The sequence below is a fragment of the Thermobia domestica genome, chromosome 15 (assembly GCF_964235325.1).
Source record: "Thermobia domestica chromosome 15, izTheDome1.hap1.1, whole genome shotgun sequence".
NCBI classification, from domain to species: Eukaryota; Metazoa; Arthropoda; class Insecta; order Zygentoma; family Lepismatidae; genus Thermobia; species Thermobia domestica.
Genome location: NC_137468.1, coordinates 37,693,300 through 37,708,772, shown reverse-complemented (window position 1 = coordinate 37,708,772; position 15,473 = coordinate 37,693,300). Strand labels below are relative to the sequence as shown.

At 38.5% G+C, this 15,473-nt stretch overlaps 1 protein-coding gene across 1 annotated transcript in view; it reads right to left on the bottom strand.

The window, feature by feature from the left end:
• LOC145670976 (uncharacterized) overlaps positions 1-15,473 on the bottom strand; it is a 79,785-nt gene that overhangs the window by 50,438 nt on the left and 13,874 nt on the right. The window lies entirely within an intron of this gene.

The following is a 15,473-nucleotide window of genomic DNA, read 5'->3' as shown; positions in this document are numbered from 1 at the left end:
AATTCTTTCATTCCGCAATCCGATTCTTAAACTTATTTCCATTTCTTTTATTAATAAAAAGAGGTAGTAACTGTGGGCGAATTACTTAATAGTCGTTTATGTCTATGGGGAAAACAATAAATCATTTTGCTAATTAATATTCAGTTTAATAGAAATTTTTGTTTGTATAACTACGTCATAGTAATTATAAAGAATCGAATATTGTCAGTTTAGTTGAGTAGAAATAGATTGTTGCTAAATTTTACGGTCAAGATTGAATAATTTGACTATTACGTTGTACAGTGAAGAATGTGTTAAGAGAAATCATATGATTTGGTCAAAACAGTCAAAAGTCTGATTCATTTTCAGTAAAGTCAATTAATTCATTTTTTTTTGTAAATCCAAATTAACTTTCTTGTTGATTTTTGTAGATATCACCTTATTTCTCGTTAAATTTATTAAAAGTCTATTTGACGTTAGAACCAAAGCATTTATGTGGTTATTATTTCAAAGATATGCCTATTTCTTTAACCGGTATTAGCATACCTAGAAGAACTGAAAAAGTTGAAATACGGTTACATTGACCATCAGAAATTTTTTATCTAAATTAACTCATTTTTTTTAACTTTAAATTAAACTTTCCTTATTTGTTGCTTTTTTTTTTAACTATTTTTGCTATCTCCACACACTTCGGTGACAGAGTGATAGTCAGTGTAGCCAACTGAACAAGCCATTAGCGAAAAATCTTTCTTTCAGCTTTGCAGCTTGTGAGATTTTTGCTCCGCATGTTTAAATCACTTAACTATTAACTACGCACCTGTTTTCCTAGCGCCTTGGAGACACCGTTATGGGGAAAACAGGATCGATTAGACTTAGGTCATCTTTCGTTATATATATCATTTTTTTTTTAATTCCTAACCATCTTAGCAAAACTGTATCTTTACCTTGGAGAACTGAAGTTCGAGCCCCGTGGAGTCAACTTCAATTGTCCAAACTCTCATTCATTTTTTTTATTTGTGTAATAGGCAGATGAGTTGTCGCTCATCAATACCATTCACTTTTCAAGTACAAGGTCAGGTATTCATTTCTCTGATGCATATTAGGCTCATCCGTGAGTGCCTTAGTTATTCATTCTAGTTCAGATTAAATATGCAAATTAGAGATAAGGAATCGAATTCCGAAAACAATACGTTTCATATTCTTCGTCGCCCAAATACGTAAGATCTGCTTATTCGTAAATATCACGCAGTAATTCTATTTGGCAGCCCGAGCAGAAATTTTCCTTTAATTATTAGTAATTTTCTATCGTTGCAAAACTTAGCGCCCGAGACAATAGCATTATCATTACCAAACTTGGCTTCCAATACCGGAACCCCCAGTGTTACAAGAAATGGCGCAACCGAACTAGGACCAAAGTACAATGTTACAAGAAATGGCGCAACCGAACTAGGACCAAAGTACAATGTAACAAGAAATGGCTTCCCGAACAGGGACCCGAATGCGTAGTTAATCTTATTTGAAGGACCAACATGCGTAGTTAATTTTATTTCAGGACCGAAAAGCGTAGTAAGCGTTAAAAAAAAAAGTAGGAAATTTAGTTTGGAGAAGCATACATAGTAAATTTCGAACAGCGAACGAAAACAGTAATCAAGTCTATTACGTAATACTAAAATTAAGAATGGGAAGCGTGATAGGAAATTAGGTAACTTTGTATTCAAAGAATCATTATTTCGAGATTACCCGTAGGGAACGATTAAGCGTTCTACTCCCCCTCGCAACCAATTTTATTTCATGTCAGCACATGCGTAAAAAAAAAAAAAAAAAAAAATAATAATAATAATTGTTCTTACCTCATGTTTGTTTGTTGGTTTGTTTGATTGGAAGAGAAAGGAGATACACCATTTTGTTTGTTTAAAAAAAAGAGAGAAGAAAAGAAGGAAAGAAGAAAACAAAAAGGTAATGCACCAGGTAAGCGACTAATATAAGTGAACATGCAAATTCTTGGCATATTGATGCATAAATTTAGCTAAGTTTGTTTCTAATGAATGACATTAGTATTAATATAACTATATATTCATATATAGATATATGTTTAGAATAGGTTAGATTTAATACTTTTATTTACACATGCATTTTATTACTTACATATTATTGTGTTTTAGACATGTTATCTGTTAATTAATACACTATTTGTATATACACATAAATATCCATATGAATATAGTAAAAAAAAAAAAAAAAAAAAAACAAGAATGAACTAAGTTGTTGTGGAAAACGTGTGGTGATAAAGTAGCTTGGCATGCTACATTGATGAAATAGTAATATTTTTGCGTATTAAGGTGAACTTAGAGTACGAAATTTAGAGTGATTGACAGCATAGGTCAGACAATTAGAATTCATTTTAGACAAATTTTAATAAGAATCATTCTGACAATCCAGTTATATAAGTCTACTTGCAGATGCCACAGTTGAGGCCATCTACCTTGAGGCAACGACCAAGAAACAGGATGTCTGCCATGGAAGAAGCACAACGTTGTCGCACGTGTGGACGTGACCTATGGGAACAGGATTTGGATCCCACGGATGAGGCTCAAAATTGTCCTGAATGTGGTGACCAGAGGAATACAAGTCCAGTTATGGAAAATGTCACTCAAGGAAGTAGAGACAACACTCAACAGCATCACAGGCCGAACAGCACTAATGGCGATTTTCAGGAATCTCTTCTATCAGCGTTACATGAGTTCATGAGACAACAAAAAGAAGAAAACAAGAAAAACGAAGAATTTAGAGAAGAACAGAGGAAGAATATAGAAGAACAGAACAAGAAAATCGAAGAATTTAGAGAAGAACAGAGGAAGAATATAGAAGAACAGAACAAGAAAATCGAAGAATTTAGAGAAGAACAGAGGAAGAATATAGAAGAACAGAACAAGAAAAACGAAGAATTTAGAGAAGAACAAGATAGAAAACTTGACAAGCTCATGGAAAAACAAGACCATCTGGCACAAGACCGAGAAGAACAAGATAGAAAACTTGACAAGCTCATGGAAAAACAAGACCATTTGGCAGAAGACCTCTCGAGGAAACTACAGGAGCAAGCTAGGAGGCTGGACGAACACGAGAAGTCAAACACGGAAGCGCTGGAGGACTTCAAGCGCACCATCTCCCAAAGTCTGGAGGAACAGAGAGAGCGGCAGCACAGGCAGTTGCAGGAGACAGAAGAACGTCTCACGGCACAAGCTGGCCAAATGGAAGAGAGGATGGTCAGGCAAATGGAGGAAAGACAGGAACAGGTCCTAGAAGATATGCAGCGCATGCGGATGGACTTGGAGACGCAGACCCAAGCACAAAGGATAGAGCTGCAGACAAGGATGGAGAATATTGAACATTCCATGACTGTACGACAAGAGGAGCTAATAGAGAGCCTCACTAATCAGAGCACCAGGATTGAGGAACTCCGGCAAATCCAAGATGTCGAACGGGAGAAAGCAGGAGCTATTCAGCAGACGGTGGACCAACTGACAGCATCCCTAACGGAGAAGATGTCCGAGTTGGTAGAAAGGAGAGTTGGGGAAGCAGTAAGAAACATACCTCAACCCGCTTTCTCAGGAATGGAACCACCTCGAAGGACTCCGACACCTCCGGTTTCAAATCCAATTTTAGAAGACCTCAGTCAAGGGAATCAGGAGAGTGGAAGATCTGTGGACTCTCACGCTAGCTGCAGAAGTTTTCTTCGAGCTCCTAAAATAGATGAATTGCCATCGTTTGACCCGGATACGGATGTGGGACTGCCATCAACCTTCCTTGAGCGGTTGTTGGATGACTGCAGGCTATACGGAATAGCGCAGGAAGAACTTCTCCACATAATTCCACGTATCCTACGTGGAGCAGCAAAGATGTGGATAGACAATCACATCCAACAGTTCAGAACTTTTGAAGACTTCCGTCGTGCCTTTCTGAGGAATTTCCAAAGCGAAGCCATTATTCAGCGAAAGCTCACTCGCCTCAGAAACACACGCTATAGGGCTGATTCACGTAAGTCCCTGCGTGAATTCTTTTGGGAGCAAGTCAAGGCGTTCCGGGAACTAAGTCCTTCTATGTCAGAAGCGGAAGTTCTCTCAAACGTGAAGAACATGTTACCGTTACGTATCCAAAGGCAGCTCATCGGAGTTCAGCTGGAGGACACGGAGCAACTGTCAATGATCCTCTGGGACAGCGAAGAGCTGGACAGGATAGAGAGTTTCCAGAGAGACCGAAATGCCCAAAGGAATAACAGGGGTACGACAGGCCAACGGAGAGTACAGCATGTACGTAGGCAGTCAACGGAGGAAACCGTATATAGGGACTCCGGAAATAGAAGACAACGGAACCATCCTTATCGAAGAGAGGACAATCGATTGCGCAACACTCACCAGCCATCACAGCGGACAGATGAAGACAGTTCCGGCAGCGAGAGAAGTACAGGAGCACCGACAAGAGGTCACGCGCAGCGCCGTTTCCGCCGCAATCAAAGAAACAGAAGAGACAGGCCAAGAACTGAAGAGAGACAAGTCCGACAAGTGACCACGCATCGAGGGAACAGCTCGGAGCGAAGAGGTCACACCAGAGGAAACAATCGTGGGTCACGAGGGAGAGGTAGCAGTACACCAGACAGCATCAATGCTACCAACCCACTGGTCCTGCAGGCAGAGCAGCAGCAGGAAAACTAGAACTTGACCGCCAACGGTCCAGGGTTCGGGTTGACGGTCAGTCTCAGTCTGCTAGAAAGGAACCCAATAAAGTAGTTGACACCGATGTGGAAGGAAATGAAACAGCAGTGAAGATAAGAATTAATGCAGAAGGCAGATGTTGCACAGAGACTAATCAAAGAAACGTTGTAGAGCAAACACAAAAGAATACTGAGCCTCAGAAGATGAATGTGCATGTCTCTGCCACTTGGCTTACCTCTGATGATAATGAGAATGAACAAGAGGAAGATGAAACACAACGATATCAAACACCCAGGATAGAAGTCGTTATAAACCAACATACCTTCGAGGCAATTCTGGATACGGGCAGTGAAGCTACGTTGATTACGGAGTCTACTTGGAAAAAGATATCGGCAGATGTTCGCAACCCGACATTGCGACAAGCACAGGAGATCAGATTAGTGGATTTCACGGGGAGGTGTCAATCCAGAGCAATCGGTCGTGCAGTTATACCGATTGAGCTCTCGGAGATGGAGATTGCGTTGGAAGTATTGGTAGTTAAACGACTCAACGCACCCATTCTCCTGGGCGTGGACTTTCTGTACCGTGTACGCGCCGAGCTAGATTTCAATCGCTGTGAGCTGCGAGCGGATGCAGAACCCGCCAACATAATCCGCAAATTCCTACCTATGTCAAGAATGGAAGAGGAACTTTGCGTCGAGAAAGATCTTCAAATTTCAAATGTAACCAAAGACGAATTAATGCAAGAGATTGAAGAAAAAGTGCGTGCAGCCAATCTACCCTCGCACATTGAGGCACAACAACTTCAAGATATCCTTCGTAATCACTGCTCAGTATTTTCTGATCGTCCAGGACGCTGTAGGGTGTATCAACATGATATTGTTGTTGAAACAGAGGAGGCCATAGTTTCAAAGATATATCCGGTTGCATTAGCACACAGAGATGAAGTGCGTACGCAACTTAAGCAAATGCTTGAATGGGATATTATTAGGCCTTCAAAATCCTGTCATTTGAATCCACTGCTGGTTGTACCTAAAAGTGATAAAACTCTACGTCTATGTGTTGACTTTAGATCCCTAAATAGGCATACCAAGGTGTTACAGACACGACCTCTGGAAATTCAGGAGATACTGCAGAGATTCCACGGTGTGAAGCATTTTGCAAGAATAGATATGAACTGTTCTTTCTGGCAGCTAGAACTGACTGAACGCTCGAAACCCTATACCGCCTTCCCATTTGAAAACAAATTGTATGAATTTCAAGTCATGCCATTTGGACTTTGCAATGGGACTCAATCTTTTACGAATGCGATGAATTTGGTATTAGGGGATGAGGTTCAGGACTTCACCATTTGTTATGTGGACGACCTCCTAATCTTTTCTAGATCGATGGAGGAACACCTGCAGCACATCGACACCGTTTTGGCACTTATCAGCAAAGCAGGAATGACGGTGAAATTGAAAAAGTCGGAGTTCGGATTAAAAGAAGTTAAATTTTTGGGACACGTGATTTCACCAACCGGTATTGTAAAAGATAAATCGAAAGTAGAAGTCATATTGAACCTGGAGCCGCCTCGCACAATAAAACAAGTGAGAAGATTTCTTGGCATCTTAGGATATCACCGCTCATACATACCAAACTTCTCGCAAGTGGCGCAACCTCTCTTTGAGTTGCTGCAAAAGGGTCGAAGATGGAAGTGGACTCAAGCACACCAGAAAAGTTTCGAAGACTTAAAGAGGGCTATCGCGGAGGATGTGATGCTGTACCATCCCAACTTCCAGGAACCCTTTTACGTGCAGTGTGATGCATGTTTGTCAGGCCTGGGAGGCTGTTTGTACCAGAAACAAGGGGATGAAAGGCGAGTGATCCAATACGCCAGCCGAAGTTTAAGAGGAGCAGAGAAGAAGTACGCCATCAATGAGCTGGAATGTCTTGCCATTCTTTGGTGCATACAGAAATTTCGCATCTACCTCCTTGGTCGGCGCTTCACTGTGATCACTGATCACAAAAACCTGCAATGGCTGCACCGCAGCAAGAACTGGAACAGTAGGTTGACCCGCTGGAGTGTACAGCTGCAGGATTACGCTTTTGATGTAGAGTACTGCAAAGGCAAGGATAACACAGTTGCAGACTCCTTGTCACGCTATTACGAGGAAGGCCCTGCAAACACTTTCAGCGTGAATACTGTGAAGCAGCAGACCTTGGTACTTGCAGTCACCAAAGAAGAGCTTGCGAGACAGCAGAGAGAGGATCCTCAGTGGAAGGATATAATTGACTTCCTAATAAAAGGCGATATTACGGATGGGAGCACGAGGAACCGGAATTGGAGTCAAAGCTATTGCTTAGCTGACCAAGTTCTATGCCTCAAGAGCTTTCATGCTCCAGAGATGCTGACAATCTGTCTTCCGAAGACACTTCAAGACAAGGCACTCCAAGACATCCATGACAACGGCGGACACTTTGGCTTTTACAAGTCGTGGAAGGCCCTGAGCCAATCTTATTTCTGGAAAGGAATGAGGCGAGACTTGAAGAAATGGATAGCCGATTGTGAAGTGTGTGCTCGATCCAAAGTGGACAGACATCCCCCTCAGCGAACAGTAACCTCTTACCACGCAGAGCGACCCAGAGATATTTACTATGTCGATCTTGTAGGACCAATGACACGAACACCCACGGGAGAAAAGTATATCCTCACCGTGATGGACGGATGCACGAGGTATCTCGTAGCCATTCCCTTGAGGAACAGTTCGGCTAACCTCGTCCTCAAGTATCTCAGCCGTTACGTTCTACCCATCATTGGGGTACCAAATGCCATATTGAGTGACCAAGGACCACAATTTACCTGTTCAAGATGGAAGGAAGAAATGGAGAGACACAACATCAAGGTCTTGTACGCACCTCCATACCATCCGAAGTCAAACCTGGTGGAGAGAACACACGCTGAACTTCACCGACTATTCAGAGTATTCTGTGCCAAAAATCACACTTCTTGGGCAGAACATCTACCAAGCATTGTCATCCTCGTAAATCATGCGGTGACAGAATCCCTCTCTTATACTCCAGCGGAATTATTTCTAGGAGCAGTGCGAAGAAATCCCATCTTGGAGCATTTTGGTATTCCGAGGGAAGAACGAGAGACCTGGGAGGACAAGCTGTTCTATGCATCCCGTAGGAACATCACCTTGAAAAGGCGAAGAAATGAAAAACTCACCACTAAAGGTCCGGTGGTAACACCTGGGGACTTAGTGTTCCTGAAAGCGCACAGGTTAAGTGCTGCTGCAGACCAGACCGTGCGGAAGTTTTTCGATCTTTACCAGGGTCCGTACTATGTGAAGAAGAAGGTTGGAGCTAATACCTTCGCCATTATTGACTGTAGTACAGGAAAAGAATTGGTCCCACAACATCTGGAGAATCTCAAGACGTGGAAATGCTCAGAAGAGAGAAAGGAAGAATGGATCCAACGCATGAATGAGCGACTCTCACCCGGAGCATCCAGTAGCCAGAAGTAATCTTCAAACATGACATTGAGATTATCTCTCAGCTTGCACGAAATTTTACCATTAGGGTTCGGATTTTTGGTGAATTTATAAATTTTCTTCAACATAGATTAGGGTTAGGATTTTCATGTATTTGTACTTTTTGTTAGAATTTGAACTTTTATATTTATCAAATGTTACTTCTCCTTAGATGCAGCCGTGCTTCACTCTGTTGCAGCACTTGCTACATCTTGGGAGGGGGGTATTGTGACAATTACGCTCACACACTTAAGTAATTGTTCTTATATTCAAATTAAAACATCTTTATATGTAAATTCAATTTATTTTAAAAAGTCAAAGATTTTATTTTGTTTCATTTAGCAGCCAAGCGAACCTCTTTCATTTGTCCCAGGTAAAGAAGTTTCTCTGCTTTTCAGAAAAAAAAAAACATAAGACGGTAACCGCACTAATAGACCACCCAGTTTTCTACCTCGCCAGTAAACGGTAATGGAATCTGCTATTGTTACTCCAGCCATACTGTCGCACTACCTAAGTACCTCCATATCGCAAATATCACGTCACAGACACACAGGAACCAAAATTTTTTATCTACAATCTTCGCAAGTGCTTATGAAACTCTTTAACATCACGTACGAGCCCAGAACAGACGCTAGAAACCCAAGCCAAATTATCAACCGATTTTTGGGAAATGGTGTCACGAACTTAAAGCGGCGAATCAGAATCCGAAATTCAAAATTCACAAAGAGAAGAATGAAGCGTCTATTTTTTTTAAAAAATAAAGAAAGCTGGGAGAACGCCTACACGGAAGAGAGGTTACTCTAAGACGACACTTCATCGTGAAAACATCACCAACACGCGATTCATAAGCGTACGTCAACTCATATGTACATATATATATATATTTAAGTGTTTAAATTTCAGAAAAATGGCTAGCTAGACACCCGTTAGCAGCCAGTTACTTAAATCACGCGTTATCCACAGCAACTTCGTCGTTACAAGATTATTTATACAAATATTTAAAACATCGACAGATAATTCTTATCATCTTACGGTAACGCTACATAAATGGTGATGTTGAAGTGAGTCTGTGATTCTATATACGTTGATTTCCCGCATAAAGTGCAAAGACAGGAAAAGTAGTGCGATGTATGGCGGATATATATATAAACTGTGCGAGTGAAATTTAAGTGCAGATGGATTTGATAAGTGACGCATCGTTGCATTTCAACAACATGGAGATGAAGGACGGAGACACGGGTTCGATCCCCAATACTCGAGACAGATGCCTTGCCACAGGAAGACCCAGACGCTTCAGACAAACGTGGACCTCTTCTCCGGGAGTTGAATCCAGAGGACAGCGGGGTCTGAGAAGGGACATTAGGAAGCATTGTGACGGTCAGTTAAGTACAGTGCAGTTTTCTTCTGAAGTGTGGAAATATAAGCGGAAGGACTTATTAAGGTAGGACAAAGTATTCTGCTATTTTCTTTATTGAAGAAGGACTATGGCCAATATTTCCGTGATTCGTGATCTCCATACTCACCTTTTCCTAGAAACTTCGGGACATTGTTTATTCATACGGAACTGTCCGTAAACATTTAGAGCATTTTTTTTTCTTTCTTTGTAAAAGAAGTAAACAAATAGCCTAATGCCTTGGTTGCATTTCCAAAATTAATTCACTGATATAGGAACTGTTAATTTCATTCTTGAATAAGTACCATAAAATTTTTGATTATTTTACTAGTGAAATTTGTATACTTTGATTTGATCTTCAATCATGCATTTATTTGTAATCGTAATGTGTCAATATTTAGATCCTTGAAGCCGTCATTATAATCATTTATATGCAATCCAGTATTTATTTATATCAAGTATGGATTATTTCTCTTTTAAACATAAATCGCGTTTAAGATGTGTGAATGTAATGTAATTTCTGTTTTGAGTAAACTATGATTTAGCGTCAAAGTCTAGTTTTTCAAATTTTAACATTTGTATAGGTTGTGTTAGGGAAATATGTGTCAGAGCGGTAAACAGGCTTAATATGATTTTATTATAACTTGTCAATTTTTATTATACTCATTCTTAAAAGAAACAATCAATATAAAGCTTCCAAAGACGTGCTATGTTGAGTAAGTTTCAGACAGATAAGTGTAAACATTCTTATCCCGTAATATCGTTAGAGTCTCATAAATAAGGTAAACAACTTAAGATACTCGAGTAAATCCCTTCGGAGGTACCTATCTGAGCAACGAACGCAGATAGGGTCCATAGCTATGGAGAAACGTTTATTCGCAAAATAAGGAATCAGTGAGAAAATCAGAAAGCGTCGACAATGTAATTATTTTGATCAATTGGCCAAATTATAATAATAGTAGTACTATATATATATATATATATATATTTCTGTGTAGTGTATTTGAATATGAAATATTTGTGTAGTTAGTGTTGTGTAACGATTTTTATTGTGAATTGTATTATTTACCAACTGATATAGTATGTGTACAAAGTTATGTTTTGTTTATGCAAATCTTTTAATATTGAAAATTCATTAGAGTTCATTAGAAACAGTGCACTAAATTTTCTCAAAAGCATACTATCGCTTCTAAACTATTTCTCCAGTAAGTCTTGCAAGCAACCTAAATCATTAATTCTTTCATTCCGCAATCCGATTCTTAAACTTATTTCCATTTCTTTTATTAATAAAAAGAGGTAGTAACTGTGGGCGAATTACTTAATAGTCGTTTATGTCTATGGGGAAAACAATAAATCATTTTGCTAATTAATATTCAGTTTAATAGAAATTTTTGTTTGTATAACTACGTCATAGTAATTATAAAGAATCGAATATTGTCAGTTTAGTTGAGTAGAAATAGATTGTTGCTAAATTTTACGGTCAAGATTGAATAATTTGACTATTACGTTGTACAGTGAAGAATGTGTTAAGAGAAATCATATGATTTGGTCAAAACAGTCAAAAGTCTGATTCATTTTCAGTAAAGTCAATTAATTCATTTTTTTTTGTAAATCCAAATTAACTTTCTTGTTGATTTTTGTAGATATCACCTTATTTCTCGTTAAATTTATTAAAAGTCTATTTGACGTTAGAACCAAAGCATTTATGTGGTTATTATTTCAAAGATATGCCTATTTCTTTAACCGGTATTAGCATACCTAGAAGAACTGAAAAAGTTGAAATACGGTTACATTGACCATCAGAAATTTTTTATCTAAATTAACTCATTTTTTTTAACTTTAAATTAAACTTTCCTTATTTGTTGCTTTTTTTTTAACTATTTTTGCTATCTCCACACACTTCGGTGACAGAGTGATAGTCAGTGTAGCCAACTGAACAAGCCATTAGCGAAAAATCTTTCTTTCAGCTTTGCAGCTTGTGAGATTTTTGCTCCGCATGTTTAAATCACTTAACTATTAACTACGCACCTGTTTTCCTAGCGCCTTGGAGACACCGTTATGGGGAAAACAGGATCGATTAGACTTAGGTCATCTTTCGTTATATATATCATTTTTTTTTAATTCCTAACCATCTTAGCAAAACTGTATCTTTACCTTGGAGAACTGAAGTTCGAGCCCCGTGGAGTCAACTTCAATTGTCCAAACTCTCATTCATTTTTTTTATTTGTGTAATAGGCAGATGAGTTGTCGCTCATCAATACCATTCACTTTTCAAGTACAAGGTCAGGTATTCATTTCTCTGATGCATATTAGGCTCATCCGTGAGTGCCTTAGTTATTCATTCTAGTTCAGATTAAATATGCAAATTAGAGATAAGGAATCGAATTCCGAAAACAATACGTTTCATATTCTTCGTCGCCCAAATACGTAAGATCTGCTTATTCGTAAATATCACGCAGTAATTCTATTTGGCAGCCCGAGCAGAAATTTTCCTTTAATTATTAGTAATTTTCTATCGTTGCAAAACTTAGCGCCCGAGACAATAGCATTATCATTACCAAACTTGGCTTCCAATACCGGAACCCCCAGTGTTACAAGAAATGGCGCAACCGAACTAGGACCAAAGTACAATGTTACAAGAAATGGCGCAACCGAACTAGGACCAAAGTACAATGTAACATCAGCTTAGTAAATTTAACTATCATCAACATGAAGTTTGTTTTCAACAAGAAATATTTGTTTTAAGTAATACTAGCTGAACTTGCGCTCTCTACACAGCGCATCATTCACATATAAGCATGAATCTCCTAGTTATTCCTCACAACATCTGTGCATGTCCCTTTACAGACAAAGTGAAAGACGTATTGATAAAAATCGGCAAGGGGTATCATAAAGGGGAGATTTTTTCGATGATTTTTTTAATATCTCGCAAAACACTCCAAACAATAAAGATTCATCTCAGCTTGGAGAAATGGCTATACTTCGTTTTTCATTATCCTTTGCCCATGAAACAAACGCCTGAGAGATTTACAACTCCTGCATACAACTATGTTATGTTGGAATTGTATAATTCATAGGATATGATTAATTATTTTTTGAAAATTTCAATACTTCCAGTGTATCTTTTAAAAAATGTAATAAAGAAATAACAGCCATGCTCTTTTAAATATTCAATTACAAGTGGACAATCCACACAACATTTGGAATCGACCAGTCAAAACGGCACGTTTCTAGTACTTGAGGTTTTCGAGATCTCATTGTCGAAAGGATTGGAGACAAACATATGAACTTTTCATTGGAGACAAACAATAAATCTAGCATTTTAATATATAGACTAGCTGAACCTGCGCTCTCTACACAGCGCATCATTCGCATATGAACATAAATATCCTTCTCATTCCTCACAACATATGTACATGTCCCTTTACACACACAAGTGAAAGACGTCTTGATAAAAAAAAAAAAATATATGCAAGACGTATCATAAAGGGGAGATTTTATCGATTATTTTTTTCTCAATATCTTGCACCGTTTGCAAGATTTGAGCCTACTTCCGGTTGTAGTTTCTAATTCACTCATGACCAGTGTTTTCTTTCTTCTTGTATGTAGTATGTAATAAGGAAATATATTACATACACAATTAATTATAATGGCAGTTATTTATGGTGTGCATTGGGCAAAACACTCCAAAAATAAAGATTCATCTTATACTGCAGAAATGGTTATCCTTCCTTTTTCATTATTTGGCCATGAAACAAACATCTGAGACATATGCAACCCCTATATACAACTATGTGGTGTTGGAATGTATAATGCGTAGGATATGATGCTTTAGTTTTTTTTAATTTCAACGTTTCCAGTGTACCGATAAAAATGTAATAAAGAAATAATTGCCATGTTTTTTTTTTAAATATTCAATTAGAACTGGACAATCTACGTCAAATTTCCAATCGATCAGTGAAAACGTCATCTTTCTAGAGCCTGTAGTTTCGGAGATCTCATTGTCGAAAGGATTGACCCCAAACATATTATTTATAACTCTTGAACCACCCGACCGATCTTGATCAAATTGTTCGTGCATAGGATGTTTTTAATCGTTTTACTTTGATGGCGCAAGTAGGGGGGTGGGGTGAGATGTATGAAAATAAATAAAAATGAAAGTGATTACGTTTGTCACTTAATAACTCGTAAACCACATGACCGATCTTTATCAAATTTTCCACATAGATGAGTTTTGGGCCTGGGATGGCTTTTATCATTTCACTTTGATGATGCAACTTAGGAGAGGGGTATATATATATATATCAGCGGCGTAGCATAAGGGAACCCCGGTATGCCCGGCATCCCCTGTTAATAAGAAAAAGTACGTATTTCATTATATATAAATTGTTTACTCTTTATTATCACAAGTATTTGCACTGCAATGTTCTGAATGCCCTCTCTCGCCTTACTTTGATAAGCGGAACCTACGCATGCGCGTCATTCAGCTGCACATTTTCTGTCTTTCCTCCTGTCGTATGCTATGTTCCTTGGGCTTCCAGGCCTACTGCAAGCATCGGGGTTTTCGTCTGCTTTCTGTCGAATGCGCATGCCCAACTACTTACTTTCTCACTCCTCCTCACCCCTTGCAACTCTACATTTTGCTTTAGATATAAGCTGGCATATTCTCAAGTATTTCCAACTCCATCTGTTTTGAACTAAGCTATAGTTTCCGTACGAGCGCTAACGTCAAGGAAATAGAACAAAACAGAAATGGCTACTTCAATGCCTCTTTGAAGCATGTCGGTTATGTAAATAATAATATAAAAATAGTTATGCTTTAATCGTAATTAAATGCATCGTAATTATAATCGTAATTAAAGGCAAACTATTAATCTTCATCATAAATAAATAGTATGCCCAGCGGCGTAGCCAGAAACTCTGAGGGAGCTCAAACCAGCATAAATATAAAGCATTCTGCAGAATCACTGTCACCGATCTGGTAGGTCATGAGAACCAGCACTCCCCACTCCTCGCAAAGATTGCTTGGGCCCTTCAATCTCTGGATATCTGGCAATGAAATAGACACAGGAACAGACTCCCTGAGTTGTTTTAAGTGTTTTCTATTTGCATCTTCAAATGATATACGTATACACTTGCGCCATATTCACGAACGGGCGTCTGAATTCCGGACCCAAGATGACAAATTTCTAGGGCCGATATATCTTTTAAAAAAATAAATAAAAAAAAGAACGAGATTGAAGTATGGTATGCGAAGAAAGAAGCTGCCCACTAGAAAGAAAGGGAATTATACTGGAAACAATGTTCATAAAACAGTGGGGCGGAATTTTCTCGTCACAACGGTAGTGGTAAGAAGGGGCTAAGACAATTGCATATTGGCTTCTAACGTAATCCTCGCAATTAGTTCTGTATGCTCCACTAGGCCACCAAAGAGGGTGGCCTGCCCTCCCTAATTTTTTTTTTATAATCCTATATTTCCCCTTGTAATAGCTATACATTACTGATTTCAGCACTATTGTATCACACAAGTGACTAACTTTGGCATTCCCATTTCGGAATACTACGCTACGCTACTGATATATATATATATATATATATATATATATATATATATATATATATATATATATATATATATATATATATATATATATATATATATATAAACACCTCATGCGAAGAATAGGCATTCTGCTAGTGATAAATATTTGCAAGTATGGCGACAAAAAAGATGTTAACAAACATTGAAAAAACATTTAGAAGTCATTTTATGGTTTCTCCATAAGATGTGTTTATCTTTAATATGACCGGAAAGTCATTCATTATGAAAAAAATTAGCAATACTTTTTTTTTCAGCACATGAAATTATCCTTCCTT